The sequence below is a fragment of the Gadus chalcogrammus genome, chromosome 10, assembly GCF_026213295.1.
Source record: "Gadus chalcogrammus isolate NIFS_2021 chromosome 10, NIFS_Gcha_1.0, whole genome shotgun sequence".
NCBI lineage: Eukaryota > Metazoa > Chordata > Actinopteri > Gadiformes > Gadidae > Gadus > Gadus chalcogrammus.
In genome coordinates this window covers 12060337-12072654 of record NC_079421.1, presented here as the reverse complement: position 1 = coordinate 12072654, position 12318 = coordinate 12060337, and positions in this window count along the sequence as shown.

Sequence of the window (12318 nt, the reverse complement as noted above, 5' to 3'; positions counted from 1 at the left end):
ACGTAAAAAATGACGCAAGTCTAGAAAAATCGCCCGACGCACGCAAGACGTGAGAAGTCGCGCAAGGGGTGCGCAAGGGCCTCTTGCGCTTGCGCTTACGTAACTGAGCATAAATCGGCCTTAAGTGGCGTTTTTTACGTCGTCTTGTATGGCAAGCCATCGGCATCATTTAGACGCGTATCACCTTCATTACGCCTTAAAAAACGCCGTCAAATGTAGAAAAACGCCGTATTTTACGCCGTCATGCGCAAAAAAACGCCGCTTTTTACGCCGCAATTAAGCCTTTCAAGAGCGCGCGTAAAAAGCGCAGTTTTGAACATCAAACCGCCCGTAAAATACGGCGCTTTTGTGCACATCACAACGGCGTTTCTCTAGTATGCTAATAATCTCCGCCCTTCTTTTCTCTCAGCCAATGCATTTGAAGTGTTTGCGCCCAATCGCTGACCAAGACAAGCAGACCAAATCAGTTCAGCACAGATCTCCTCTCATTTGGCGTTAGTTGTAGCGTCATATAGATATATATACTGTATTAGTAAATGCAGTTCCAACGTTGTGATAACCGTGGTCCAATCGATAGAGACGCTTGCTCTGTAGGCAAAAGGTTGTCGGATCTAATCCATTTATTGTCCGATTTGTGCTTTTGTCAGCTTTTACGATCGCAATGCTTTTTAGTCCGCAAGCCTGACCTCCTGTGTTATAAGTTCCAAATTCAGTGCCTTTTTAGTCAGCCAGCCAGATCGTCTAGGTGTCTTGTTACATGCTTTATAAGTTAATTACATTAACTTATCGTTATCGTTACATCCTCTCTTGTTCAATCGATATAAATACACAGTGGAAAGGAGTGAGAGGGAGCCATAGAGATGATGAATTTGGGAGCCAAGTAGCCTAACTGATAGGCTTAAGAGGCCCATCAGCCCATCATTGTTTCAAAACTTCGTAAAAGTTTTCCCAAAACTCCTCTTTACATGAACGCGCGTGCACTGCTCTAACAACGTTCAGAGGCTTGTAACAGTCTACTGAGTCTGACACGGTGCTCAATGGGCTCTGTATGAGGGGGAGACGCAGGAATGTTGTTGGATTCAACTATTTGTGCATGGAAGCAAAAAAATATCTCCCCATCAAGGCCAACAGTAGCCTGGCTCCGCCCGCCTAAGTACTTCCGCTCAATTTGAATTTCCCTTCAGTACTAGGTCTGGACCTGCTGTATGTAATATGGTTTTCTGGTGCCGCTGTCACACTAAATTTGTACCGGCTGCCAAATTTGTACCGGGCGCGTCATCCATACGTAATCCATTCCAAACCTGCCTGTCAGCAGATGATCGCGTCGTCCGTTGCCGGGCAGGTTTCAAAAAACATTCGCGCTCATGTTGCCAAAGACGAAATAACATAATACAGTTAACGGATCGCTAGATAACACTTGTTTTTACTTTATATTTGTATTGTATTTAATTGTTTGATCAAATTTAGCTAGTAAACTGAGTGTTTAAAGCGGGTTTCAAAAAACATTCGCGCTCATGTTGCCAAAGACGAAATAACATAATACAGAAAACAGATCTAGATAACACTTGTTTTTACTTTATATTTGTATTGTATTTAATTGGTTAATCAAATTTAGCAAGTAAACTGAGTGTTTAAAGCAGGCCAAGGACGAAATAGCACAATACAGATAACGGATCGCTAGATAGAAGGTTCGCGAATGTTCGTGAACCTTTCACGTCATTCGACGCGATCGTCCGTTGCCAGGCAACGGACGAAGCGATCATCTGTTGCCAGGCAGATTTGGAGTGGATTATGTATGGATGACGCACCCGGTACAAATTTGGCAGCCGGTACAAATTTTGTGTGACACCGCCACAGCGGCCCCCAATCAGCGAACAGAGGGCGTGTCTGAGAACAATGACGATAAAGTCGTACGCCAGTTTGAGTTGTTATTGGAGGTCGGTAGTTGATTTACAATGTGCAATTTTTCCCTGATAAATTAAATTTGACGAACAAAACCTGCAGCTGTCGTTGACGGACATTTTCGTGCAGACGCGCAAGGTGTTTGGTTTGTGTACAACCTGCGCGTGATTCCCGGCGCATGACATACGTCACAACCAAACGTTAGCGATTGGTTATGGCAGATCCAGAGTGGCACTGGGCAGATCCAATCATTTTAAACTTCAACAGACACCCGCCTTCAAGTGAGTTAACGTTTGTCAATTGATTAGGTCCTGACTCTCTGTACAAATGAAATGAAATGAAGTGAAGTACGAGAGTCTGGTAGAACCAGGCTAGGCCAACAGCAGAGTAGCCTACGAAAAGAATAGACTAATATGAATGCTTCAAATGTTAAAATATTAAAACCCGATTGATTAGGCCTATAGGCCGACATATGCTATATCAGTCCTAATCCTGAACGCACCGTGCGTACATTTTTCACGGCATTTTCCCCCGACAGACAGACAGACACTTTATTTACCCCAAACTAACTTTCATAATCCAGCAGGTTACACAATACAAATAACTCTTTCACAAATACAGACAGCCTATACAGTAGGCTAATACAGCGCTCACCTCAGCAAAAGGTAAAATGTAAAAAGAAGATATAAGCTACATTTAAAATACAGATGCTGTAGCCATAAAAATACAGATGCCACATGAAATATGAAAATAGGATACAATGTATAAATATGCAAAACTAGGATATAACTAGGCTATAATGAGAATACTTGGTTACAGCTGTGCAATGACTATCCTCCTAAATTAAATTAGTTAGATGGAAAGATTTTTGTCTATGGAATGATCCTGTCACTTTACTGCCACACACACGTGTGTGGCAGTAAAGTGATGAGGTAGGAATCCGTGTATGGTTCGTTCTTTGAATATTCAGATTTAAAACAAAATCAGAACAAACAATTAACAGGATTGTTTTTTGTTTTTTCTGATTTGGTTTTGAAACTGAAAAAGGGCAAAAGGAATAGACAAATAAACGGCATTTGATTTTGTGTTTGGGTGTTTTGTGTGTTGGTTTTTAAAACCCGAAACAGAAAAACAAATAGGGCCTACAAAAATAGATACATTTATAGTTATAGGCTACACCAGAAGGCAGAATGCAGCGAAGAAAAAAGAGCCGACCACCTAAACCAGCAATAGACTGTCTAATTATATTTAGCCTTAGTTATGGCCGCACTTGAACCTTATGGTGATTTTATTCGTGAACTATTTGACACTGGAAAGACACACAACACGATCAGTACCGCTCTAAAGTAATCTGGTGCCCCGAAGTGCTCCGTTATGAAGGTGAGGAGGTTCTGTGTGGAGCACAACCTTCGAAGAAGAAAGCTAGTTTCCGATTTAGTTTCAGATCGTCCACTCGCAGACTAAGTAGCCGGCTCCCATGGGAAACAATAAAGCTGGCCATTGTAGAATGCGAGACTCGATGGAACGTTTGAAACGTCTTTATATGTATTATTATTATTTATTTTTTAAACAACCTCTTGCCTACAGAGCAAGCGTCTTTATCGATTGGGCCACGGCCACGGTGACCACACTGTTGGAACTGGATTTACTGATATATATCTATATGACGCTTCAACTAACAACAAATCAGAGGAGAACTCCTCAAAGCAGATCTGTGCTAAACTGATTTGGTCTGCTTGTCTTGTTCAGCGATTGGGCGCAAACACTTCAAATGCATTGGCTGAGAGAAAAGAATGGCAGAGATTATTAGCATACTAGAGACGCCGTATTTTACGCCGTTGAGATGTGCACAAACGCGGCGTATTTTACACGCGGTTTGATGTCCAAAACGGCGCTTTTTACGCGCGCTCTTGAAAGGCTTAATTGCGGCGTAAAAAGCAGAGTTTTTTTGCGCATGACGGCGTAAAATACAGCGTTTTTCTACATTTTACGGCGTTTTTTACGGCGTAATGATGGTGATACCCGTCTAAATTATGCAGTTTTCTGGCGGGGATGGCTTGCCATAATGAAGAGCATCAATCTCTCCCCAAACACCTGGCCGGAGGCAGAGGAGCCATTTTAAAAGGAGCATGAGGACTGACCCTTGGGCCGTTTCTCAATTCGCGTACTTGTGCGTGCTCGTGTGCTCGTGGACTCGTGAAACGTCATCAGTCGTTGCCCGAGCACTGTTCCAATTCGAAGCACGCATCAAGCAAGTACTGTCGTAAAACCCGGAAGTGTTCTTGATGCGTGCTCGATCTCGCCGTTTCACCGAGCATGCATCGGAGGTGGCTCGTGTGTGCTTGCAATCGCTATAAATCCCAGGATGCATTTCGCACTCGCAGCAGTACGATGGCGGACAATATGGAGAAGACGCACAACTGTAGCTTAAGTTACTCTTAACTTATATATATTATATAATATAATAATAATAATATATAAATATATACATATAAAGTCGTGTGTGTATAGCTCATACACATGACAGGACACGCATATCTTTTCAATTTTTATTCATTCAGAATATTTACATACTATTTGAAAATGAAAGAGGCTGGGATTTTGTTTTATATAATTTGTTTTTTCTATTGTTCAGTAGTATATGCCTATATATGAGGCCGTAGCACAGTTAACGGACGAGCAGAGGTGGTGACGTCATCGAGTCCGTTGCTGTTCCAATTGCAGGTACGTACTCGCGTGCTCGCAAGTCTGTGCTTGAAGTACGGACTTGCCAAGTACGTGCTTGCAAGTCATCAAGTCCGTAGTACGCGTGCTAGGAATTGAGAAACGGCCTTGGAGGGCGGAAGCGAGGAAGAAGGAAGCTCTCTGGTCCGCGAGCGACTAGAGGCCCACGGAGGCCCTAGAGACCGCAATTACATTTTATGATTTAATTTGTATGCAATAAATGCCGAATGCGGCTTAACCCTCGCTCAAGGTGTGATTTGTACGTGGAACCTATGGAGTTAGAATCATGCCAAAACCCTGCACAAACGCAAAACGTGTTTTGCTCACGCACAACGATTCACACACACACACAAAACGTGTTTTACTCACGCACAATGATTCACACACACGCTCAGTGTGGTTTGCAAATACAAAACATCATCAAACTAATGCATTTTGCTTCAGAAACAAATAGGCCTACAGTATGTTTTACACATAGCCTAGTACAAACTAAAATCTTTCAAGTACAAACTAAAATCTTTCAAGTACAAAAAAAAATACTTCAAGTACACAAAACAATTCTACAAGTACGGAACACTGAAAGCTGCGCGACAAATTGTCCGCCTTGCTGATCCACGCGCAAATGCCTTCCGGTCCACGCGCAGTTTTCAGTGTTCCGTACTTGTAGAATTGTTTTGTGTACTTGAAGGATTTTTTTTTGTACTTGAAAGATTTTAGTTTGTACTATGTGTAAAACATACTGTATTTGTTTTTGAAGCAAAATGCATTCGTTTGTGAATGATGTTTTGTATTTGCAAACCACACACGTGTGTGAATCATTGTGCGTGAGTAAAACACGTTTTGTGTGTGTGTGAATCGTTGTGCGTGAGCAACACGTTAAGCGTGTGTGCGGGGTTTTGGCATGATTCTAACTCCATAGGAACCCGGCGACATCGAGGACCGGGTTACCACAATTAGTAAAACCGAATTAATTAGTGCAGCACCGTGGACCAATCGATAGAGACGCTTGCTCTGTAGGCCAGATATTGTCTGATCGAAATCATCTATTATCAGATTTGTGCTTTTGTCAGATGGTCACGCTTTTATGATCGCAATGCCTCTTAGTCAGCAAGCCAGACCTCCTGTGTTATAAGTTCCAAATTCAGTGCCTTTTTAGTCAGCCAGCCAGATCCTCTCAGTGTCTTGTTACACGCTTTATAAGTTAATTATATTTCAATTATTATAGCCATGGAGCCTTTTTTTTTGGGGAGTTATCGTTACATCCTCTCTTGTTCAATCGATATAAGTACACAGTGGAAAGGAGTGAGAGGGAGCCATAGAGAGAGACACTGATGAACTATGGGGCCAAGTAGCCTAACTGATAGGCCTGAAGAGGCCCATCATTCTTTCAAACCTTCGTAAAAAAATCCAGTTTTTCCCAAAACTCCTTAACATGAACGCGCGTGCAGTGCTCTAACAACGTTCATAGGCTTTGTTACGTATTTTAAGAATCTAAGCTACCCACACATAGACCCAATGAAGCAGGACCAAACATAAGCCGTAAATACTATACATAGCCACAAGGGGAGCAAGACCTTATTGAAGGCTGCTCCACCACAGAAGGCATCACCTGAAGAAGCCGAAGCCACCACGCCCACTAGGCCACGCCCACTTGACGGTCTCTACCTGTGCACACTAGGTGGAGAGCGTGAGAGATTTTCAGCGACACTCGCGAGGGGCCATGGGCCTTAGCCCATGGCCCGTAGTAGCCAGAGTTATTATCTCTCACACGTGTTCGACACGATTCCTAGACTTTCGTTCCATAGCCAGTTACCATACCGAAACATGCCTACTTTAACAATAAAGTCAGTTAAAAGCAATCCCGGATTTGAACTCTTTCCTTGAAGAACTACTCAGCAGCTTGTAACTTTCTACTGACTAGTGTTGGCTCGGTCGTTCGCGAACCGGTTCGAATGAAGGAATGAACATGTCTTTAGGACGAACAAAACGAACCGGTTCGTGTCTCTCGTTCGTCTCGTTCACCATTCGATTCACCGGAAACTTGACTGAACAAGTTTCCGGTAGCAGTAACTCCACTGAGTCTGACCGACTCAGCTGAGAACTGTCCAATAGCGGGCATTCCATGATGCGATTCACCGCTACCCGAAACTAGGCTGATTCGCGAACGACTCCTCTCAGTTAATTCGAGTTCCCGTTGAATCGATTCACCGGAAACTTGAATGAGCTGAGAGGATTCGTTCGCGAATCGTTTGTTCGTTCAGCCTGGTTTCCGGTAGCGGTAAATCGCATCATGGAATGCACGCCATTGCACGGTTCTCAGCTGAGTCAGTCAGACTCAGTGGAGTGAGTGCTACCGGAAACTCGACTGAAAAAATAGTTCCTCAGTAAATCATTGCTCCAAGTTTATTTTTAATAATCTGATTGTCACATTAACTATCTATAGTTTCTGTAGGCTTTCCGACTATATTTGGTCTGTTGATATCAAATTGATGGTGGTGATTCTAGTTGAGTTTAAAGTGTCATGCATTGTAGGGCAGGGGAGCTCAACGACCACGTCCCTCCGTATGTTTCTAGCATAACCCTGCAGGCTGCAATAAGAATTGCAATCCGCGCTATAAGACGCCCATAAAGTCGTAAAGTAGTCTGCCCCATGGTCATATTCTAGGACTGTTGTTGTTTAAAATCGAATTGCTCCGCCTGTATCTTTCGGCATTGAAGCCTATTTATTTATTTATTTCAGCAGGTATTAAAATTGTATACCTGATTTCATAACAGATTTAAACAGCTGTTATTGAGAAATACCTGAATTCAAAAGTGTTGTTATTGAGAGATTTGCACACATAATCGGGCCACGTTCCAAATCGAAGGTCTGCTTGATTGATGTCTTGTATTTCTACTCTTCATGTATTTGCAAAGCACTCGCTAGGCCTATTGTTAAATTGTTGTTAGATTGTTAAAATAAAATATTGAAGAAATAACTTCCCTATAATGTCGAATTTGTCCTTTGAAATTTTTGACTTTGCAGAGTTGGTGTTTCCATTGCACATAGGCTATTCTAATTAGCCCAACATATTGCGGATGGCGCTTCAAAAGCGTGCAGTAACATTAGGCTATTAGTTTATTTTTATTTTATTCTTACTCACAATTAGTTTAGTTAACATTTTTTAATGTAGCTCAAAATATACATGTTAAAAATATATCTAAATTGTGGGTGTGGTCATACGCCAGTAGTTTCTGCCCCACCGAAATGAAGGGGCACCGCACGCTACTGGTCGGCTCCCAGACCGAGGAACAGAGGGGAGACATTTCCTACAGGGCCCGGGCCGATGCGCTCTCAGGGGCAACACCCTTCACTTTTACCGTCAGTGGGTCTGCTTATAGGTCGGAATATGGTTGGAATGAAGCGGCCACGGATTCTTGACAAGCATGGCACTTTATTCTAACACACAACCGGACTTGTTCATGTAGTGTTTGCGACACTGCCGTATATTGGTTGGTCATGACGTAGTACTGGAAGGAGTCAGACGTGCATCGGATATCCTGGAGATAAACCTGAGTTCATACAAACATTTGTCCGCTCGTCTCATTTCAATATGATAACCTACAACATCACATATGGAGGTAGATTTGTGTCTTTATTATGCAATCAAAAAAATAGGTTTGAGAGCAAAACTTTCCACACTGCAATCAAAAATAGGTTTGAGAGCAAAACTTTCCACACTGCAATCAAAAAATTTATTTGAGAGCAAAACTATCGACACTGCTATCAAAAAAAATTTTATTGCAAGATAAATTAATGTGATAAAAAAATTATTAATGGGAATCCAAAAGTTTTGTTTGCAAATCCAAAAGTTTTGTTTGCGAATCAAAAAGTTTTGTTTGCGAATCAAAAAGTTTTGTTTGCGAATCCTAAAGTTTTGCTTGCGAATCCAAAAGCTTTGCTTCCTGTTGAGCTGAATCTCGTGGGCGGGACCTACGCCGAAAGATGTAAGACACGTCTCTATTGGCCAGTCTCGATCGGAGTGACAGCTTGGCAACATCCACCGTTAGTAACGAGAGAGGGAGCTCCCGATTCCCGCTCTGTCTCATCATGGACTTCGAAACTCTGGTTCTACCAGACTCTCGTACTTCACTTCATTTCATTTGTACAGAGTGTTCGAAATCGTTCCCTATACACTCGTTCCCTATTCCCTATATAGTGTACATGATATAGTGCACTATATAGGGAATAGGGAACGAGAATTCGGACACTACGCTTAACATTTCTAAACGTCATTTGCGTCAGTAAATGCGCCGGGTATTATGCGCCCACATCAAGATGCGCCCACATCAAGTAAACAAACCGTGCACTCACGACGAAAGCTGGAGGTTGTATTGATGTTGAATGTTACATTTCCTTGTTTAATTAATTTTGAATGTTAAATATTCTATGTTAAATCCCAAATAAATTGTTGACATTTCTAAACGAAAGCCGGAGACTCCATCATTAAATGTATTCGTTTTCGCGGTTATTCGGCTTCTTCTTCTCCCTGGAAAAATACAACCGCATTGCATTGTGGTATACGGGAGTAACATGTAGGGAACATCGTATGTACCCTATTTTAAGTCCACTATATAGTGCCCTATATAGTGGACCACTGAGAATTCGAACACCCTAGAAAATGGCGTGCACCCTATTTAGTGCACTACATCCATGATAGGGAACGATTTCGAACACAGCTAGTCTGGACCTAATCAATTGACAAACGTTAACTCACTTGAAGGCGGGTGTCTGTTGAAGTTTAAAATGATTGGATCTGCCCAGTGCCACTCTGGATCTGCCATAACCAATCGCTAACGTTTGGTTGTGACGTATGTCATGCGCCGGGAATCACGCGCAGGTTGTACACAAACCAAACACCTTGCGCGTCTGCACGAAAATGTCCGTCAACGACAGCTGCAGGTTTTGTTCGTCGAATTTAATTTATCAGGGAAAAATTGCACATTGTTAATCAACTACTGACCTACAGCAACAACTCAAACTAGCGTACGACTTTATCGTCATTGTTCTCAGACACGCCCTCTGTTCGCTGATTGGTGGCCGCTGTGGCGGCACCAGAAAACCAAATTACATACAGCAGGTCCAGACCTAGTACTGAAGGGAAATTCAAATTGAGCGGAAGTACTTAGGCGGGCGGAGCCAGGCTAGGCGCATCTGTCTGCGTCTCACAAATACCCGGCGCATTTACTGACGCAAATGACATTTAGAAATGTTCAGCGTAGTGTCCGAATTCTCGTTCCCTATTCCCTATATAGTGCACTATATCATGTGCACTATATAGGGAATAGGGAACGAGTGTTGTTGATGCATTATTATTGTTGTTTTGTTGTTGCATATTTGAAATAAATCATTCATTCATTCATTCATTCATTCATTCATTCATTCATTCAGTGTAAAGGGAACGATTCCGAGCAAGGTACGTTTTATTACTCTGTTTTCTGGGAATAATTGACGCAAGCAGAAACCAGAAAACAAGCAGTTTTTTCGTTTTGACAAGAAAACGAAAATCAAAATTTCAGTTTGTTCATTCGTTTCTTCGTTTTGTCAAAAAAACGAAAATCAAAATTTCAGTTAGTTTATTCGTTTTTTGGTTCTTACTGAGCGAAACGAATTTACCACTCAATATCTGGTTTCCACCGGTGGGCAGGTCCTCTTATTGGCTAGCGTGCTTCGTTGACCTGTGCTCTTCATAATAAAAGTTCTTCTGTTTGATAATGTAGACAAAAATATTACTGTATTATAGACACTAGGGCCCAATCCCGTTTCTTTGCTCACTGTCTCAACCCTAACCCTCATTGCTACCCCTCATTGCTACCCCTCATTGCTACCCCTCATTGCTGCCCCTAACCGATCCCCTACCAAATGGGACAACCCTACCCTGTGACGTCATCATGGCCTCCCCGTGCCCGCTAGCAGATAACCAGACCCCTGGTAATGTTACAAGAGACAGACTGGCTGCCATTGTCTCGGGCAACGAGCAAGACCCATTGTAAAGATGTTTAACCTGAAATGGTATTTATATTTTGTAATTGGCATGTTTAAATAAAGTATTAAAAAAATATATATATATTAATACTATTTGTCCCTCGTAATATACCTTTATTTTGAATGTCACTTAGCTACATGTTAAAGGTGGTATTAGGGTGCACTCACACTAGGCCATCTGGCCGTGGCCGTTGGCCGTTTTCACACCTAACCGTGCTCAAATGGCCCCATTGTTCTCTGGCCTGCACTCACACTAGGCCATCTGGCCGTGGCCGTTGGAGCTGTGGCCTGGCCACGGAAGGCTCTTGTACATACGTCATCACGCCGTAACACGTCATCACCAAGCGTCCGCTGCATGGACCATAATAAAGTCTGCCGCCAGTCAGAGTTTTAACAACAATGGACAACAACACAGAGAACACCAACAGTTGAACTGCTTGACGCGATGTTTACCGTTTAATGGGAAAGAAGGCTCGTCGCCTTTATTATGTCCGTGGTCGTCGCATTGACTATACGTCATCCAGCTCAGGTTGCGTAGCCGTGCGTGTGCGCGTGTCGGCTCATTAGCATCTGTACCGTAGCGGCCCGTGCCGTAGCAGCACACCTCTCCCAAGTGGCCAAATTGGCCTGGCCTGGCCAGACTGGCCACACTCACACTGGCAGATTTGAGCATGGTTAGGCCACGGCCACGGCCAGATGGCCTAGTGTGAGTGCACCCTTAGATAATAATCGGTTATGAACAAGAACACTTTAGAACAGGGGTTTTCAAAGTGTGAGAGAGTGAGCCCCCCCAGAGAAAAATGTTCAGCTGAGCCCCCCCCCCCCAGAATTTTTTTTTTCTAAATACCTGTGTTTTGAAAGCTATTTAAATTATTTTACACATTTTAAAAATCTCTGATCATAATTTTAAAACATTTGAAACATATTTTTTAAACATTTGAAACATATTTTTTAAACATATTTTGTAAACATTTTAAACATATTTTGTAAACATTTTAAACATATTTCTGAAACATTAAAACATCTTTGTACGTTTTTAAACACATTTCTTAACACAATTTAGCAACTTTCATTTTTAAATACATTTGAAATCTTAATCTGTGTAAATTGCCAGTTTACACAGATTCATTCAGGATCCCCGACTCTGAATTTTCTGAGTCGAATCAGATCTGCCTTTTCAGTCCAGAGATTCGGCGGGGTTTGTTTACCGGCGTTGCTATGGTGACCTAAATTATTATAAGCGACTGAAAACGATGCTGGTTTGAAACTAAAACTGTGATTCTGAAAAATGTATAAATCCTATCAAAATTCAGTTTAGATAGTATTGAAGATACAAGTGTGCAGATTTGTTTAATCGTTTGAATGATGGTAAACGGTTGAAAAAGGAGAGTTACGATGTCTAGAAGTAGGTGTATCAGAATGGGCAGACGTCTTCATTGAAAACAGCTGAAAACGAAGCGGTATGAAACTAAAACAATGATTCTGAAGAAATTTTAAATTATATCGAAATTCTGTTTAGATATTCTTGAAGATACAAGTGTGTCGATTTGTTAAATGGTTTGCACGAAGATAAACGGTTGAAAATTGATTTAGTTATGTTACTTCTACAGTTGAAGTACGCCTGATGATTTTAATCATCGACTTTCAGGTTTTTTTTTTTTTTTTTT